The sequence below is a fragment of the Tasmannia lanceolata genome, unplaced genomic scaffold, assembly GCF_043159265.1.
Source record: "Tasmannia lanceolata isolate RefF3 unplaced genomic scaffold, GAP_Taslan_0.1 ptg000044l, whole genome shotgun sequence".
In the NCBI taxonomy this organism is placed as follows: domain Eukaryota; kingdom Viridiplantae; phylum Streptophyta; class Magnoliopsida; order Canellales; family Winteraceae; genus Tasmannia; species Tasmannia lanceolata.
In genome coordinates this window covers 6,185,870-6,200,921 of record NW_027518721.1, presented here as the reverse complement: position 1 = coordinate 6,200,921, position 15,052 = coordinate 6,185,870, and positions in this window count along the sequence as shown.

Below are 15,052 nucleotides of genomic sequence, written 5' to 3'. Positions count from 1 at the left end.
AGATGAAAGCAGAATTCCTTGGCCAGGAGATTGCTTGATGTAGAGAAGTAATCTGTGAGCAGCATCTAAGTGCGGTCGTCTTGGTGTGATCATGAACTGACTGAGAGCTTGAACTGAGAAAACAATGTCAGGTCGAGTTACAGTAAGGTAGATTAAACGACGATAATTGGATGGGTCAGGCAAGGGATCACCATTAGTGGAATTGAGCTGGAGATTCTGTTCCATGGGGATCTTCGCAGGCTGACAACCAAGAAAACCAGTATCTTCTAAAAGTTCAAGAGCGTATTTTCTTTGAGAGAGAAAATTTCCGCGCTTAGAACGGGCTACCTCCAAACCCAAAAAATACTTAAGAGGGCCAAGATCTTTCAGAGCAAATTGTCCATAGAGAAACTGCTTAAGGGAGGTAATATAATGAAGATCATTCCCGGCTACGAGGATGTCATCAACGTAGACTAGTACGACAGTAAAAGCATTCGAAGAAGAATGTGTAAAAAGAGAGTAATCCACTTTAGATTGAATGAATCCAGCATCCAGAAGGGTAGTAGATAATTTTGCAAACCACTGGCGAGAAGCTTGTTTGAGACAATATAATGATTTAATAAGTTTGCAAAACTTAATCTCCCCCTGTCGATGAAAACCAGGTGGAATTTGCATGTAAATATCTTCATCTAGGTCACTATGAAGAAAGACATTATTGACATCGATTTGATCAGGTGGCAATTCTTAATAGCAGCAACGGTGAGAAGAACTCGAGCAGTAACAAGTTTAGCGACGGGTGCAAAAGTCTCGTGGAAGTCCAAACCCTCCCGTTGATTATATCCTTTTGCTACAAGACGTGCTTTATAGCGTTCAACGGAACCATCGCTATTGTACTTGATTTTGTAGACCCATTTACAACCGATGGGTATTTTTCCAGGAGGCAAATCAGTGAGAGTCCATGTGTCATTAGCTTCGAGAGCACTAATTTCAGCAGCCATGGCATCATTCCATTTTGGATCTTTGACAGCCTGCCTAAAGGATTTGGGTTCGGAAATAGATGAGATAGCCACAGAAAATGTACTATGAGACGGAGAGAAATTATTATAAGACAAATAATTGGATAAAGGGTAAGGGGTACTTACAACCTGACCATTCTCCGAGGAAGGTGATTGAATAGGGTGAGGTTGCATGGCCAAATCACAATGATAATCCTGTAAATAATGAGGACGTTGACTGGTACGTTCGGAACGACGAAGAGGAGGAGGCGTTGGTGAGGAAGTCGGCACAGGTGAGTAAGCATCCGTATTTGTACGAGGGGAAGAAAAATCGATACAATCATGTACTGGTAGGGGAAGGACAGGAGAAGAGGAATCATGGGGCATTTGACTGAAAGGGAATATATTTTCATGAAAAATTACATCTCAAGAAGTGAACACTTTTCTAGTTTCAAGATCATAAAGTTTGTAGCTTTTTTGCCCATATGGATACCTAATGAAAATACAACGAGTAGCACGCGGGTCAAAATTTGTTCACTTCAAGGCATGTGTGGATGCGTAACAAAGACACCCAAAAACTTTGAGGTGAGAATCAGGTGGTTTCTTGGAGAACAATTTTTCATATGGAGTTTTTTTCCAGAAAGGAGAGAGGTTGGGGTGCTGTTAATTAAATAAGCTGCAGTGAGAATGCAATCACCCCAAAATTGGATAGGAAGATGTGCTTGGAAACGAAGAGCACGGGCCACATTGAGGAGATGACGATACTTTCGTTCTACAACTCCATTTTGTTGGGGAGTTGCTACACAACTAACTTGATGAATGATTCCATGTTCACGAAAGAAAGTACGCATATTGAATTCTTCCCCGTTATCAGAACAAACTTGTTTGACCTTTCGATCAAATTGATTTTCAATGAGTTTAATAAAAGATTGCAAAAAAAAAATTGAGTTTCTGATTTATGGGCCATGAGATAAACCCAAGTGGCGTGACTAAAATCATCAACAATAGTTAAAAAATATCGGGCACCAGAAAGTGATGCGGTATTATAACCTCCCCAAATATCGCAATGAATTAATTCAAAAGGAGCATTTGTGGAAATTGAACTTAATGGAAAAGGTAGACGGTGTTGTTCGGCAAGTGGACAAATAGTGCAATGATGAATATATGAAACACAGATATCAGGGATAAACTTAGACAATGAATGCAAGCATTTGTTAGATAAATGTCCTAAACGTCTATACCAAACATCAGAAGCGGAACTAGCAGAAGTGCATGCCAAGGGAGAACTGATTGTAAAATGATATAGGCCATCCTGCGCTCTACCCCCTCCAATCACCTTTTTCGAGGTACGGTCCTTTATGAGACACGATTGAGAAGAAAAGGTGAGAAGATAGTCTGAAGTAAGAGTGAGTTTACTAACAGAAATAAGATTAAGGGATAATTACATTTACACCCCCTCTAGTTTCTGACACATCCACTTCCACCCATATAGTTTAAAACGTGACAAATACACCCCTGTAGTTTCAATTTGTTTAAGGTTTGCCCCCTCAGCTGAAGGTTCGTCCATAGATTAAAGGGTTAGGATGATCCGATGGAGCTGATTTTTGGGCACACCCTATCTATGTCAGGACCCATCAAATGAACGCTTTGGATCATCCAAATAATGTGGGCCCATACCCAAATCCAAACACTACCAAAAAATCATCCAAATAATGTGGGCCCACATTGTTTGGATGATCCAAAGCGTTCATTTGATGGGTCCTGACATAGATAGGGTGTGCCCAAAAAATCAGCTCCATCGGATCATCCTAACCCTTCAATCTATGGACGAACCTTCAGCTGAGGGGGCAAACCTTAAACAGAGTGAAAAGATGGCACACAAAGAACATCTTGAAGAATAAATGAGGGGGTGAGCACAACGGTTCCAATATGTGTGACAGGGGCATTCCGTCCTTCGGGAAGTTAGACGGAAGTGATGCCAGTGGATTTGATGGAAGAAAGAAGAGACACGGAACTAACCAAATGGTCAGTGGCAGCACTGTCTATTATCCAAGTGACAGATGAAGTAGTTGGCTGGATGCTACCTGCATGATGTGCCATGGAATGATGCCAAAAAAAAAATAGTGGATTAGTAAAATCCCTTTTTAACAATGAAAAAAATAACTGCTGAAGCAATTTGGGAGATTAATGGAAGAATGTGACGGAAGTGCATCCAAAAACGACGGCAATGCGTCTGAAAGTTTGCCCAAGGAGCATTTGCTTTGATACATAATAAGAAGATAATAGAAGAGATTTGAGAAACGATGGTGGTCAAGTTTCTATATTTCTTTGTGTTTACAAACCATTTATATACAGCATATACATCCTAAGAATAGATCCTAATTATAGCAATCAACCTAAACTAACCTAATCTTAAGAAGGCAAGATACAATTTTGCACGTACATGCTTTCCTAATTAGCTAGAATTAATTTCTTTGTATGAAAAACATACAAAGATCCTAAGAATATTTCAGTGGCAAGATCCTAAGAATATGATCTTGATTTAGCAATTTCCTAATAATCCAAACGGTATTATTTAAATTTGTGAATTTTAAATTTCTTGATTTCAAATCCATGGATTTTGGAAATCCAAATTCACCTCCAAATTAATCCAAATCCAAGGGGTATCCAAACGGGCCCTAACTTTTTTTGACGAATTTACGAAACAACCTCGGGACTTGCTAGGCAACTTCGCGTAAAGACATTTAGTGGATGGCTTTTGCATGTGAGGACAGCCACACAAGTAGACTTTTTGACAGATTTTGTCTTATTGATTTATTCATACAATGTGGCTGTTCTCACATACAAAATCCAGCCGCGAAATGGATTTCCGCGGAACTGCTTGGCAAATCCTACCAGATAATTATTGTTTATTTTTATCATTTTCACCTAAGAGATGTTACTAGCACAACCATATTTTGATATTGCACAAACCGAGCTGTCTTTTCTTCTTATTTTTTTAGGAAATGTAATAACCTTTTTGACACCTCTTTAAATACTAAAAGAGAAAATGATTTGTGAAAATATCAAAATATAGTTGCGTTGATATCATTTCCCTTACCTAATTGTCCACCAGGAAAATTATACAATCAAAATTCAAAATACACGCATTCCTCAGTATTGAACTACGGCTATTTACTAAAGAAAAGAAAGGGAAATTATCAAGGACCCCTTCAGTTACCACCAAAAATATCACTTAGATTTTGGAATATTAACAAAATACCTATGGTTGTCTAAAATGGCTTACAAATCTAATGGCACTTTGACGCAATCAGGTCCATTGATCTAGTGGGCCACCTCTTTGGTTCCACAACATTAGGATGATTATAACTCATTTATCGGCACTTTGATCAAATCGTCAAAATAAGGGGGGACAAAAGATAGTGGGCCAGACCATTTGCACTCACCAAATGATCATAAATTAACTGGAAATGATATATTCTTCCCCATTCCACTCTCATAGTGTCAAAGGAATAGTCATTAATACGCTAGAATGAGGTTGCCTGAGAAGGAAAGGGGGAGCATATATCACTTCACAAATGATCATCACAAGTGCCACATGTAAGCCGTGTCGGACTATGTTGTAAAAAAATAAAATAAAAAAAGGAAAGAAAGATGGTACCATTGTAACGCCCTCATGGCTTCCTAACAATTTTCTTAAACAATTACGAACACACTACTTTTAAAGGGGAAGTGATACATTCACCTCATCTTTTTACTTGGGAGTTGGGACAGCCCCCAAATGTATTTATGATTACTCCTTCACACTAGAGAGAGCTGTTCTAATATTTAGTGTCCTTATTTACAAGGACTGTTACAAGGGAAGTTGCCATGTTTGATGAGATTTTCTTCTAAGAGAGGATTCTTGTTAATGGGGTTTATAAACCTAAACCTAAACCTGAACTAACCCAATTTCGAGGATCTACCAAGAAAACAAACAGAGAGAGAGCTGTCCTAAGTTAAAAATGGGGCGAGTATATCATTTCCCCTTCTGAACCTACAACCATAAGGTTAAAGTAAGTATTTTGAGGTCTTGATTTCGATAATAGGAAGAACTCACCTTGTCTTATACGTTTTAGTGGGGGTGCAACTTGGGTCGGGTTTTACCTGGCTCGCATCGACCCGACCTGCAAATATCATGGGTCGGGTTTAGAAATCATGGGTCTTGGGTAGGGTCGGGTTCTAGATTGAAAAACTCGAAACCCGACCCGAATCATATATATCGGTGTACTGTTACTTTAAATATCTCTTAAATAACATAGCAATTTTTTTCCAATGTATTTATATAATTGTCTAGTGCTCAGTTCTATTTGATCCTTGGTAAAATCCCTGAAGTTTCCATTTGAATTGTGAAAAGTTCAGTTCAAAAAAAAGAGGCTACACATGGTAGAGAGAATTTGTCCTCATTTGTGCAATACTATGGTCACTTCCCTGCTCGTGTGGTTGTTATGCTGATGATAGTGTCATCTTGGATGCTACTGATCTAAACATTGAGAAACTAAGCTAGTCAAACTCAATGAAGTCTGTTTGTGCATCAACAAATATTTGCCAGAAATATATGTTCAATCATAAGCACATTTTCTTATTTTATTATGCCAAGGCATTCAAATTAAGTTAAAACAATGCGTCAACGTGAAAAAACCCGACCCGACCCAACCCAACCCGAGAATTATCATGGGTAGGGCCGGGTTTTGGAATCGTGGGTTTTCCGAAAAAAAACCCAGCCCGTCCCGAGATATTTCTCAGGTAGGGTAGGGTTCTCCAAAACCCGACCCGCCCGACCTGAGTTGCAACCCTACGTTTTAGTAGGGCTGCAACTCGAGCCGGGTTTTACCGTACCCGCATCGACCCGACCCAAAAATAGCCTGGGTTGGGTTCAGGTTTCATGGGTTTCGGGTCGAGCCGGGTTTGAAGGGGCCCGACCCGACCCGACCCGAGTTACATAAGTTATAGTGTATACATTTTTTTCTATTGTTAGTTAAAAGTTAAAAGTGAAAACTCACGCACCCACTGTTATTGTATGTGAGTGTAATTTCTGCTTCTATGAGTTGAGTTGATTCAAGTGTTTGATTCAGCATTGTTTGATTGTAATTACAACATTATTTGATTACAGCATTGTTTGATTCAAGTGTAATGTGAGTGTAATTACATCATTGTTTGATTCAAGTGTAATGTGAGTGTAATTTTTGCTTCTATGAGTTGAGTTGCCTTGCCAAACAAGAATTTTCCTTAAAAAATTGAATCAACATGAAAAAACCCGACCCGACCCAAGATTTATCATGGGTAGGGCCGGGTTTGGGAATCGTGGGTTTTCCGAAAGAAAACCCGGCCCGAGATATTTCTCGGGTAGGGTTGGGTTCTCCAAAACCCGACCCGCCCGACCCGCCCGACCCGAGTTGCAGCCCTACGTTTTAGGCAGGAGAATTGTAACCATCTATTAACAGCTTATTTAAACATATAAGACGAGCGGAGTTTGTGTCATCATCCATGTTGCTAGAGGGGGCAGTCCCAATCAAAAGAGGGGGCAAATATATCATTCAGGGGGCCCCATCGTAGTACTGATCAAGGTTTAAAATTTCGGTTTCGGTACCAGTTTCGGACCTTGAAATTTTGAAATTTTCAAAATTTCGGTCGAAATCTGGTACAAAACAAAAAGACAATATTTTATTCATTATTAACTTTCGGTCGAAATTTCGATGAAATATTAAATTAATATTTAAAAAACAGATTTTTTGTGTCAAATTTCAGAAAAACCAAAATTTCGACCGAAATTCCGAAATTTGGGCTGAAATAAATGACCATTTCGGTTTTGTGTGGTTTCGGTGTTGGTCTCCACCGAAATCGAAATTTCGGTCTGAAATTTAAAACCATGGTACTGATATCATATTATCATTTCCCTTCACAAGATGCTAAAATCAATATGTACATGAGGTGGGCCCACAGTATTTAAAATACTCGTCTTCATGGCCGTCGAAAAAGTAGAAGAAAGACATGTACGAAAACCTCTTATTATAGAAGTGGGCTGCAGTCTGAAAAACGAGATTTTATATGGTGTAAGCCTGTAGTCCCGTATTGTTCAAAAAGTTACGTACCACACTATAGGATGATCCAAACCGTCCATGTGATGGGCTAGATTTTTATATGGTGTAAACCCTTAGGCTCTATTCACTTGTTTTCCCGGGAAAGGAAAGGAAAAGAAAGGAAAGGAATCTGACGTGGCAAAATGGAAAGGAAAGGAAAAGAAACTGTGATTTTTCCTTGCTTTTTCGCTGTTCACTTGCCCAGAAAGCGAGGAAAAATATGCAGGAAAGTTATTTTATCGTTGTTCACTTGTCCAGAAAGCAAGGGAAATATGCAGAAACCCATATTAAACATATTTTGCACAAGATTTTTTTTGGGCATTAAAAGCTACCACATAAACAACACGTACATAGTATGATCTACCAATAGAAAATAAACATAAGTTATAACATTTCTACCAAGGTCTTGGTACACACAAAATATAGATATACACACATAGTTCATATATAAACGGTTCAATAAAAAATAGATAAACATCACATAGCCAAACGGCGCATTCGGCGCAGAATGCGCCCCAACATCTCCACTCGGTCCATCTCGTCCAGAGAAAGGAAGGCCCCAGCTTTCTTGTGATGCCCGTGCAGGTACACGCAAGCATCAATGAGCTCACCTCTGGCCAAACCATCAATGTTCAGCACGGCATCTTTGAGGTCAGGGAGGCTGTGTACCTCACCAGTAGTAATTTTGGCATCAGCAACCATTTTAATGCCCAGTTTGCATATAAAACCATAATGTGAGTCAACATACCTCATAAACAAGTGGAAAAAAGTCTAAAATGCTACTGTCATAAGTACTAACCCCACACCAATGGCTAACCCCAAAAACCAAGGAACACTGTGGATGTCCTTTTCACGCTTGTCTTTCAAATCCTCATGGCGCTCAATATATACATTTAAGGCTGCTTCTGCCTCCTTCCTTGTGGCATAGGAGCGATAAGATGCTCCACTATACCTGTTCACTTGAAGGTGACAGTTTGCCCAACTCTTGAATATGCCCACCTGTCGTCCCTTGAAAACCACATAAAACTTATCCTTCGCCATTATCTGGTACCACATAAACAACACATACATAGCTGCAACAAGAAATGATAGATAAACAACATTTACTTTTGATTTGGGCCAAGGACCACAACCTTCACACACACACACACACACACACACACACACACAAATCATCAAAATTATCAAACAAAATTTAGCCAAAGACCCCAACCTTCACATAAATCTAATATATCTAAACATTACACCCATCCATAAAGCCAATAGTTCCAAGAAACTATTACACTCATAGTTCCATCCATAAAATAAACAACGCATAGTTCCATCAAACAAATACACCCAAAATATATCTAAACATAACAAATAGATAGTTCATAAGTAAAAAGTTCATAAGTAACACATAGTTCCATCCATAAAAAGATCCAAGAACCAAAAAAACCTCCAACTGAAACAGTTCAAGACATAGACCCAGCCAAACGGCGCAGAATGCGCCCCACCATCTCCTCTCGGTCCATCTTCTTCAGAGAAAGGAATGCCTCAGCTTCCTTGTGATGTTCGTGCAAGTACACATAAGCATTAACGAGGTCACCTCTGGGGAAGCCCCCAATTTCAAGCACAGCATCTTTCAGGTCAGGGAGGCTGTGCACCTTACCAGTAGTAATTATGGCATCAGCAACCCTATTAATGCTGGAAGACACAACCTGCAACTCCGATAGAAGTGCAGCATTAGGACGCTTCTTTGACTTCTTCCCACCACTAGCAGATGGGCCCCTGATAGGAGAAGAGTCATTATAGCCCATGCTAGCATCTAAGGCAGGTGTAGATGAAGACGCTCTACCATGAGGCGAGTACGGAGGAAGCTGTCGTCCATATTATCTAGCCCAACCGGAAGGGTCGATGAAGAAGCACCATGTGTGTCCTTGAAATCCCACTAGGCAACCCAAGAGGGGGGTGAATTGGGTGTCTTTAAAAAAATTTATCCTCTTTAAAAACTTTTGTAAGATTAGTTTCAAAATCTTAAATGAATATCCTCTCTTACACCTTTTGTCAAACACTTGTTAGATGGCTTTTGAAAACCCTAGTTGATTATTCTATTTTTAATCTTTCTATGAAAATACTTGGTGGTTGATTAAATATTGTAAATCCCACAACAAGGTAAATGAATTAGATGAATGGTTTCTTTTAGGCCTTTTATCAAACACTTGGTGGAATGCTCATGGAAACTTAATTAACAAGATTAAATGGGCTAATTAGCAAGGTACTAGATAAGCAATTTAATTACCATTGCTAACTACTCACTCAATTCTAAGTGTATAAATGCAAGCACAAATAAGAGTGAAGGTGAGAGAGATAAATACCGTACAAGAGACTCGAAGATTTATAGTTGTTCAGTCTTAACCCCAAGACCTACTCCACTCTTCTCAAGTTTTGTCTCCTTAAGGAATCCATTATCTTCCAAGGAATTTAAATACGGCGTTCCTTTCGCCTTGTACAATCCGAGCGTCCAAGCTCCAACGGTCTTAAATACGGCGCCCTTTGTTGCCAAGTTTACAATGAAGAAGAAGATTGAAGCACACTCTTTAGCCTCTTGAAGGCTTGATACAATGTAAAGCTCACAAGAGTCTCTCAAAGATAATTACAAAGATAAGCCTAGGTATAATCCCTTTAGATATTCTCAAATTGAGGCATAAGGGTGTTTTCCACTCTCTAATATGTTTACAACAAGTTTAGGAATGAGAGAGATTAGTTCACATGCTTAGGAAACCCATATATATAGAGAGAAAACCCAAAACTAGCCGTTACAGGGGCATTTCTGTAATTTTGGGCAACTTCCCAACGGATCTATTTCGGGGCATTTTTTGCATTTTCCAAATTTCAGACTCGGTTTTGTAAAATTCATATCTCACTCGTTTCTCATCGGATTTCGACGTTCCTATACTCAATTTGAACGGAAATGATGAGCTCTTTCTGTTAAAAATATTTTCAAAAATATTTAAAAATGTTTAGGATCAGTTATGATAGGATTTATGACCTGATCTCAAAATTCAAGTGCTAAGTGTGCCGATTTGAATCATTTGCAATTCCAAGCTATTTACGGCACTAGGGCTTTGGTCCACGGGTCTTTTCCTTATATTCTAATATTGTTTGGGACCTTATCAGTGACTTGATTATGCCTCAACAAGAGATACCTAAGTGGGATTAAATTATACAATCTAACACAAGACTCATTACTCACATCTTCAACTTTAAAGCTCATCTTCAAGTCTTGGTCTTTTGCATGGATCACTCCTTCAAGTTGGTTCAAGCTCCTTGACAAGTTGTTAATCTCCAAGCTTTGGCCTTCATCGATCTTTCTTTATTTGTTCAATGCTTTGAGATGACTAATGTTGAGCTTCTCCTTGGTTGATCCTCCAATGTATGATTGATCCTTTGTATGCTCTAGCTCCTTTGACACGTGTTTGGTTCATCTTCAAGCATAGGCCATCAATGGTGTGTGCTAGCATGGATTAACCTGGGAATTTTCTGTCCATAGCACAATTCTCAAGGCAAACAATTAGTCCATAAAAGACTAATCAATTTGCGTTTGTTAATCATCAAAATAAGGTGATTGAATGAACCCATGAGGAACCCTTGGGCTAACAATCTCCCTCTTTTGATGATGACAAACCAAATTGATTAGAGAGGTAGGAGGATCCTCTTATGAGGATTAGATAAGAGAGATGAGTGTGACTACTCCCCCTCAACATATACATAAGATAAATTTAACAAGTTTTAGCATACATGCATATGGATGAACAAACTAATACAAATCAAGCCTATGTTGGAAAAACAAAGAGACATACCAATTTAGCACAAATTTTAGGATATATCTTGGTATATATATATATAAATCCAATATAAATCTACCCTATGGCCCATAATACAATATTAGATTAGCAAGTTAAGGCTTATATTTTACTTATCATGAAAGAAAAATAGCAAGATTTAGATCTAGCATGATAAGCCCTTGAATATTTTGAATTCCTATTAGAATCTTATCATGAAGAGATGGATGAAATAATGTTGAACCCATAATGATAAGCAAGAATAGATATTTTCAAGTTAAAAACTTTCTCTGAAATTGACATGCATAGAAATGAGAATTTGATCCTAATATAGCATGACAGACAAACTTATCATGAAGTGAAATGACACATGATAAGCAATCAAATCCATAGAAACTAAGATTAGCAACTTCAGTTCACTCCTACGAATGAATATCTAAAATGATATGCAATTCTTAGCTCAGTTAGAGGGGATATGTTTGAATGGATAATGTGAGCATCTCACAATGACCCATATAACCATGAAGATAGTAAAGATTAGCTCTCCCCCTAGGTCTATGTCATTGGCCTTAGGTGAAACCTATATGGCAAGGCATGATATGACACAATAGGCCAAAGAAATGAAAGTGAGTACATGGCCAATAAAACTTATCATTGGAATAGATGATAGCACATTCGATTATCCACAATAAGTATGAAGCCTAATAGGATATGACCTTAAAATCTAGGTGTGGGACATGATCCCGCGAGAGGGGCGTGGGGCGCGAGCCGCCGCGCGCTCTCCTTTGGTCTCTCGTTCCCACGCGATTGGCGTGTGCATTTTAATATTGATTTGAATTCGTCTTTCCTGTGGACTTGGGATCACTAAGGCAATCCGAATTCCACACGAAAGAGACTGACAGAGTCGCCACCTAGATGTGGGATCTAGGACCCATAATTAACCAGAAATCTAGACTCGCTACCTGGTTACGAGAATGGAAGGTATGGGGAGTTATCCACCACATGCACCATTCTTGTCCGATAATCGGTCTTCGATTCCAAAAGCTAACTCTTTTAAATTTATTTTAAATGGCTCATTCAACTCTATGTTAATGTGCGAACTAAGTGACATGCATCCTAGAATCTAATTTCAATGTGAATCCTAGATGTGTATCTTGATTTATTAATTTGTCTGGATTCATTCTAAGTGAAAGTTCTCCTAGAATTCTAATTTCATGGAAAGTCCTAAGTGATTTGATTAAGTATTTACAAGAAAATTAATATACAAAACACCACAATTTGTTGTGGTGCCGACTCGCGGGTGGTATGCCATCAGACATCCAAGCTGCCTACGTACCCAAGCCTCACTGGGATCAGAGTCGACGTAGTTCGGTGCACCTAAGCTAAGCTACATATGCCTAACTCAACTAGGACACCGACTTAGACGGATTTGACTGTTTCAACAGTTTTAAGAGGAATTATTTAATTCAAGTTGAGGATTTTATTATCTTAGGATTTCATCTAAGATGCTATATGATTCTTATCTAAATGCAAGTTGTTCCTTAGACTAATGCAGGTTTGCCTACATCCTAGTTTACTAGGCTTGTCTTAAGGAAAGATTGGGTGACTAGTGTAACTAGACCTATGGTACGGTTGCTATTCATAGCAAGCGTCCGTGATGAGGCTGGACTCCTAACTCTAGGACTCCCTAAAACCTAGGACACGGCACGACACCAGTGTTCCTAAATTGGGCTCTAATGGTTCTTAGATTGGAAACCATAATCCAATGGTTCCGAAAGACACAAGATAAATCGATTTAAGTTCTCGAGGTTAATGAGTTTCAGATTTCGAAGATTTTCAGTTTCTAGACATTTAAGGATTACCAATGGTTCTAGGGTTCACCAATTTCGGCCTTGAATGGCATCCAAAGGAGGGAATCGTGCGCTCTTTCCTTGTGCAATTTAATACTTAGGTTATAGCATCTTATTGCCTGGCAGAATCTCAGGATTTCCGTGGACACTAACCTCGGAGCCAACAACATGCTATAACTTAAATATTCAAATTGTCAAAGATCAAGTTGCAATTGGGATACGATTATGGATGCACTGGCCATTTTTCCAGGAAAATCTAAAGATCCTAAAATTTCTGTTTCAATGGATTAAGGAGTGAACATGTGACAGAATTTTAAAGTTCTTTAGGAATTTTTATATGATTTTCAATTAATTTCGAATTTTCCATGGATTTTATCAATTTTAAGCATATGAGCGGTTTTACAAGTGAAATTGTTGCAAATAAATTCGAAATGATTTGAAATTTCTACAGCAGCAAGATGAAAATGTATGTAGCTTACAGGATGAGTTTTGCATATTTTTACATTAAATTCACATTTAATCTTGATTAAACCATTAAATGTCCAGATTGCACAATTAACACATAAACTAGTAGAAATATAACTCTAAATTCTATGAAATTTCTACAGAAATACTATATGAATCAAAATAGCATGCAGTGAGATTTTCATGAATTTTAGAAATTATTTACTACCAATTTCGGATTTTACGATTTCCAGACCAGATTATAAATTAACACTACATCCCATATTAAAACAGATCCAAATCACACGAAAATTTTACAGTAACAAGTAATATGGAAGATAAGACTACTGTAAAAATTTTATGAATTTTAATGATGATCTGATATTAGTAAAAATTCTCCTAAAATCTGATAAGTTTCAAAGAAAATATTAAATAATATACCAAATAAACTCCAAAAATCTTTACAAATTCATGGTAAAATGAATCAGTAACATAATATTTTCCCACGAAATTTCATTAATTTTAGAATCTGTTTGGTATATAATTTAATTTTTCTTCGTCAAAAGATGTTTTTTGAAGAGTTTTCCATTTTTAAAACACAATTTGCGGAAAAAATCAGAAAAATTCGGAAAAATACAGAAATATTTTGAGAACAATGCACCTACCTGTGGTGAAGATCTCCGCCCAATCCAAAAAAATATAAAAAATCCTGCCGCCGCCGATCCGCTCCGCCGTCTTTCGCTTTCTCTGGAGTGTTTAGAGGGAGTGATTGAGGGAGTGAAGAGATAATGGAAGAAGAATATTAGGGAGAGGGATGGAAGAATATATTGAGGAAAGGGATTGGAGGGAGTGATTAGAAGAGATAATGGAAGAGAAAGAGATAATGGAAGATAAATTTCTTTTTTTTTTTCCTTTCTTTATGGATGGGAAGGGAGATATATATAGGGAGAGAAAGAGAGAGAGAGAGATATGTTGGTGGAGAGCTCATCATGTTGTCCCTCTTAGTGGAGAATCCATCATTATTGTTCTTAGTGGAGGGCCCATCATGTTTCTTAGTGGAGAGTCCATCATTATTGCTCTTAGTGGAGGGCCCATCATGTTGCTTAGTGGAGAGTCCATCATTATTGCTCTTAGTGGAGGGCCCATCATGTTTCTTAGTGGAGAGTCCATCATTATTGCTCTTAGTGGAGGGCCCATCATGTTGTCTTAGTGGAGAGCTACCATCATTGCTCTTCGTAAGAGGCCTCACAAGAGGCCCCACTGAGGCCCCACAACGCGGGCCCCACAATGTGGGCCCTCGGTTGATTCGATTTTAAACAAATGTTCAATGCGAGTCCAAATTTAATCAAAATGCATCATGCGGCCCCACCAAATGGGTCCAACTTTCTCGATCCAAATTTAATCGAAGCACCCAATGCGGGCCCACCAAACGGGTCCCAATTCTCTCTGGTTTAGATTTTTCTGAATAATCCTTCTCAACATTTAGCGGGAAAATACGAAACACGACGGAAACGACCAAAAATATTTAGAAATGTAACAAACGGATGCGGGAAAGAAAGACATTGGAAAACCGACGGAAAACAAACCCTAATTTCTTTATCGATTAAGGTAGAGCAAAATGGGGTGTCTACAGATGCCCCTCTTTGGTAGAGATGACGTAGTCATCGAATACCAAAGTCAAAATGACAGAGCCATTTTGCGTAGCTTTAATCGACAAAAGACTCTACACAAACGGAACTTAGACGCAAACATTTACTACCTAATGCAAGGCCCTAAATGAAATCCTAGAATTAGAACATAATAAGAAATCCTGATGCGGTGCCGTTCACAAACGGGCAACG